Below are 6,000 nucleotides of genomic sequence, written 5' to 3'. Positions count from 1 at the left end.
TATCTTTTCTATCTTTTTGTGAGTTGGATTCATAACATTTGGTATCAGATTTTTGGATTCTAGGGTTTCGCTGCTCCAAAAAGGTCTTCGTGGAATTTTCGTTATAATGCTTTTTCTACGACATTTCAAAAGATCAAAAAGAAAACCCGTTTGAGAAGAAATCATTCTGAACCTTGATTCTGAATTTCAGATCTTGTCTCGCTATATTTTCGGAGATATGATCTGAGGAAGTTAAGGATTTTGCAAGCTCCAGAATTCCATCGCAAACAGGTCATCGTGGAATTTTCGCTATAAATTTTTTTCTATGAGGTTTTATATTCTGAAATTAAAACCCATTTGAGCTGAAATCTTGGTGAAGCTTGGGACTGACTTTCTAGTTTTTCTTCGCTATATTTTCAGAAAATAAAGTACAAGACATTTAGGGTTTGTGCAGGCCCCCGAATTACATCCCAAACAAGTGACCTTGGGAAAATGGGCATAACTCTCTCTTTGAGCATCTGATTCAAATTTTGTAAAAGAGACAAAAAGAAGACGGACTGTATTTTTTTAGGTATTAGTTTTAGAACCTACGGCAAACCAGTGACACATGGCACATCATACAAGTTGGCTCTATTGAACCAGTCTATAATTAGGTCATTGCGAGATATTGGGTATAACTCTTCCTTCGGGAATCCAATTGCGATCAGACTTGCGGGGTTAGAATGAGGACTCAGAGAGATATCATAGGCCGATATTTATGAACTTTAAGATATGAAATTATAGAGATACAGAAGATTCAAGATCGAGCTCCTAAAATCAAGAAAACGCTATATGAGGAAGTTTGATGGCAAGGATCCGATAAATTGGATACTACAGATGGAGCAATATTTTGATCTACATGGTGTACAATTGTTACAAAAGGTACACATTGAATCTTTATATTTAGAACTGAATCAATTTTTATGGTATAAAGGGCTTTGTTCTCGTAAATCACTTGTCACTTGGTCAATTTTCATGCAGGAAATGATATCACATTATGACGATACAAGGAGCAACACCTTCTTTAGCCAATTGATAAATCTCAAACAAAAGGTTTCAATGGCAGAGCACATTGAGGAATTTCAAAAATTGAATATAAGGGTAAATGATATTCCAGAGAAGCAGAGTATTGATGTCTTCATAGGGACTTTAAAAGATAAAATCCAACATGAGGTTTGCCTTTGGTAACCTAGTTCATTGGAGAAGGAATACAGGTTAGCAAGAAAAGTGCAAAGAAAAATTATGGCAACAAGGAAGTCTACCCTTCACAACTATAAAGATTGAAGTGTTGTTTCTCCTAGCTTTCCACAACATACAAGGTTGACACCACAACAATTGGAAGAAAAAATAGCAAAAGGACTTTGTTACAATTGTGATAGAAAATACATTAAAGGTCATAAGTGTGTTGAGAAGAAATTATTTTACATAGATTGTGAAGAGGAGGAACAAAAGGATCAAGAAACATCAAAATAAGAGGATATACACCGAGAACCAACCCTAGAGAAAGAAGAAATGAATCTAACCATATCTTGTACTGCATTAGCAAGAATTACCACTACTCAAACTCTCAAGATAGAAGGACATATCAAGAAGAAGAAGGTTCAAGCAGTGAAATATCAGGAAGAAAAGGATACTCACTAGGGACCAACCCTAGAGAAACAAGAAATGAATCTAACCATATCTTGTAATGCATTGGACGAAATTACGACTCCTCAAACTATAAAGATAGAAGGACATATCAAGAAGAAAATGGTAATAGTGTTGATTGATTCAGGCAGTACCCATAATTTTATTCATTGTAACATAGCCAAAGAATTGAATTGCTTCCTATATCTATTACCAGAGTGTCAAGTGATGGTTGCAAGTGGAGGAACCATAAATTGCTTTGGAAACTACCATAATATCAAGCTATCCATGGGAGAATATGTATTTAATAGCCCAATGTTTTCCATTCGAATGGGTGGTGTTGATGTTGTACTAGGAGTCCAATAGCTACAATCCTTGGGTACAATAGCTTTTAATTTTCAATAAATTTTCATGAAATTTTCCTCAGAAGGAAAGGAAGTTGAATTAAGGGGCATCACAAGGAAACCGAGAAAGATAATCATCTCTAATAGAATGACAAAGCTTCTAAAGAAAGAAAAAAGAGGCGTAATTGCACAATTATGTTTGCTAGAGGTTCCCACATTGAAATCATCTATTCTTCAGATCTCCAAAAAGTCTTGGACAATCATTCCAAGGTATTTGAGACTCCCAAAGGCCTCCCACCTATTTGTGATCATGATCATGTTATTCATTTGATTATAGGAAGTGTTTCTTCAAACATCAGGCCTTACATATATCCATATACCCAAAGGAATGAAATTGAATGTATGGTTGCAGAAATGCTAGAGGTTGGTATAATTATCCAACCAAATTCGATAAAGAAAGCAAGGGATGAATGGAAAAATGATGAAGAGGGGTGGGAAATCATTCAATAGTTGTAGAAGATCCGAGTTCAAACAATATTACCAGAACTTGATAAGGAAGGAAAAATCATATTGGAACCTGAAGTAGTCACAGAACCGAGAAATCGACAGCTACGAAATCGATCAATTTCAGAGTATCTCATCAAGCGGAAGAACTTACCGACTAAAGATTCCACATTGAAGGATGATAATTTTATACACAAGCATCCAGAACTACTTAAGCGTTGAGGACAACACTTTTTGAAGGAGAGGGGCATGTTAGGTACCTATACTACTAGTGTAACCAATTATTGTTATTAGTGTAACCCCCTTATTATATTGTTGTTCCCATGTAGTCCCTATATTGTTATTATTGTGCCCCATAGAAGCCCACTATTGTTATTGTAGTGCCCTTACATTATTATTGTTATGTCAGCTCTGATTACATTATGACCCCTTAGACTCCTATATATAGAAAGGAGGTCTTGTCATTTGAATCATCCAAGAATTTTTCATTTGTGTAATGTAAAGGAGGTTGCCCCCACGAAGAGGCTGATTTCTAAGGCATTGATCTATCTTTTCTATATTTTTGTGAGCTGGTTTCATAACAATCCAGATGCAATGGAGGCAAGAGTTCACTTCAACAAGATGTCACCATTGAGCGCATGGATACCATCATGGACGAATAAGATTGGCATCAGTTTGCCACCATCGACCATCACATGGATGTTAAGAGTTGGTCTCACCACAACGGTCTGAGTGTTGGTGATGTCTTGCATGGCTTGCTCAAGCCATTTTATCTCACATGGGTACATGTGCATTGTAATGTAATGTCTTTTCAAGTGTAAGTTCACGTGTCGATGGTTGGATGTAACAGTCATAGAATAGATTAAAAGTCATGAGGGTAGATGAACTATCACAAAAGGGAATGTTAGGGGTCACCCCACCCTTTGTTATAAATAGTCCCTCATAACTCATTGTAAAGGCTTTTGGTCAGCCAAGCTTCAATAGGAGTATCTTAGAGAAAGCTTGGATAGTATTGGAATGAGCCTTGGCTTCTCCACTACACATAGCTAGTATATCTCTTTGCAGGAGAACACGGTTGTGGCTGTAATGTTCTGCTATTAGGACTAGTGGGTGTGCATGGATGTATTGTATGAGTGGAATTTACACTTATTAATCTAATAGAGCCAGAACGTTTTCATGCATACATTGTTATTGTATTTCGACTATTATGGTTGCTTTAGCAATGTATGTTATTTAAATTATGCATTTGTGTATGAACTATTTTGTATGCAATTGTATGAATCTTGTTGTAGAAGTGTTGTTGGTTTAACCATCACTTTGGATTGCTCGATATCTTTCTTTCCAACTTGTGATGCAGCTTTTCTCGTGTGTTCCCTTCCAAGCTGAGTACTATTATAGGTTTCCAAGGGGCACATTCACCCCACTTTTCGTGTGTTAGAACCGTTCATGCACCTTCCTTGACTCACTGTAGCTGGCACACCCTTGCTACCAACAGGGACATCTTACTTGCCTCTGTGTGAAACTGCGGTCAAGGAAATACTGTACGACCCACCACTGGGACTCCTACACCAAACGGTCTGAGGTATAATTGGGACTTCTTACCCGGGAGATCCCCTGACATGTTGGCGGGTCCAGCATCATCAACAAGTGGGCCAATAGTAACCAACCTATAAAGCTTTAAAGGTTTTCCTTTTTGCTGCAAAATGACCTCCACAACGACCATCATGACATGCTGAGAGGATTGCAAAGACCTCCTCCTCTCTTACACATCTCCTCAAGATTTGGTCTGGTCCAAATCTAAAAAGATTGCCCCTAATCCAAGTGAAAGGGGAGATTTTTGTTGGGCCACTAATTTTTCATTATTATTATCAATTTTTAACATCTATTTCATCCATTTCTACCGTTCTTTATCATGTTATTTATCATAATCTATCATATAATTCCATTTTATAGTTATTTATGCTCTTGTGAGTAGATAATACTTGTTTTCCTTTATTTTTAATAAATTGATGATTATTATGCATGATTTTTCCAATGATGGTTTATTAATTAATTTTTTATAACATCACTCACTATTTTAGCCTCCAAGATCTCTTCGAGATTGCAAATTTGATCTCCAACTCATAATCAAATATTCCAACTCAGAAATTTGTTAGGATAAAAAGCGACATTTTTTCGTTGGACATTTTAGGCAAATGAAGATGAATATTGAAAATCTGAGACACATGTTTTGTGCAGAACGGACTAAATTAGTTTAATAAGGATACATTTTACAAAATTCAGTTTGGATTGAGAGAAACACAATGTTCTCTGAAGGTGATTTTCTCACATTTGTTGTTGCGACCATTTTCCAAATTCTTCCAATTGCAATACTAAATTCGACTTGTTCCTGTTGAATGTTGATGGAAAGATCTTTCAGATCTGATATTTCTAATCAATTTATTTTGGACAATCCAAATTTTTAATGGAAATCAGTTTGTAATCAAATTTTGTTGTAACTTCCTTTTGGTATCTGTGTATTTAAATGAAAACAGAGATCAAAGAGAGGGGAGAGGGGAGAATGAACAATTGTTGAATTGGAGGCAAAGCTAAGAACTTCAATTTTATGTAATTATTTCTCTCATATGTTTTAGTGAAGGAATCTATCCATTGAGTTCTACATATGTTATTTGTAATATGATCTCAGTTATTTCTCAAGGCAGAACTAAGTCTTGGGCAGTTGGGCCCACTACCTTGGAAGAGGTGTTTCCTTGAACATATATAGTAGCTTAGTTATGTGCTTGTTTCTTTGAATTTTAATCGTTGTTCATTAAAGTAAATTTCCTTTTTAATCAAGTAATTTGTTAGTTGCTTCATTTTCTAGATTTGTTGTTTCCTGCAATTTCTAGATCTCATTTAATTTATTGCTCTAGATTAGCATTTAAATTATGTTGGGTGTAATAGCTTAAATTTCCAATTCACCAAGGTGTGGTTTAATTCAGTATTGATTTAATTCATGCGGTTATCATAATTATTTTCTTGTCATTTATTTTCTTCTTTTTAATTTAGTATTGTTTTGCAAATCTTACATTTTATTTCTTATCAAATGAGCTTGATAGTGTAGAACATAATCATGTAAAACTAGTGTTAGTTGTTGGTATTTTCTTGCATATATTTTTCCTATTGCCTTAAAATAAAAAGACGCTCCTCGGGCTGATAATTAATGTCAAGGTGATTAGTTTTTTTTTTTATTAAGCAATTAATTTTTCCCAACACTTTTCCTTACAATATTGGTTTTCTCCCTTGGTGATAGATTAGGAGGGAACCTCCTAGAAACCAAGTAGTTTTATATGTCAGCAAAACAGGGAGAAATAACCAAGATGGAAAAGAGGTGCTCATCTGGCAGTTGATCATCCACCATCTCTTCATTACCTACATGCAAGGTTAACCTAGACAAAAAATATGCAACCACATTTTCTTTTCCTGGTTTGTCAATGATAGTCAAATCAAACTATTGTAGCAATCACAA

The sequence above is a fragment of the Pinus tabuliformis genome, chromosome 3_2, assembly GCF_031772625.1.
Source record: "Pinus tabuliformis cultivar Carrire ecotype Pingquan chromosome 3_2, CPIR1, whole genome shotgun sequence".
Classification (NCBI taxonomy): domain Eukaryota; kingdom Viridiplantae; phylum Streptophyta; class Pinopsida; order Pinales; family Pinaceae; genus Pinus; species Pinus tabuliformis.
The sequence above is the reverse complement of the archived record's forward strand: the minus strand, read 5'-3'. Positions refer to the sequence as shown.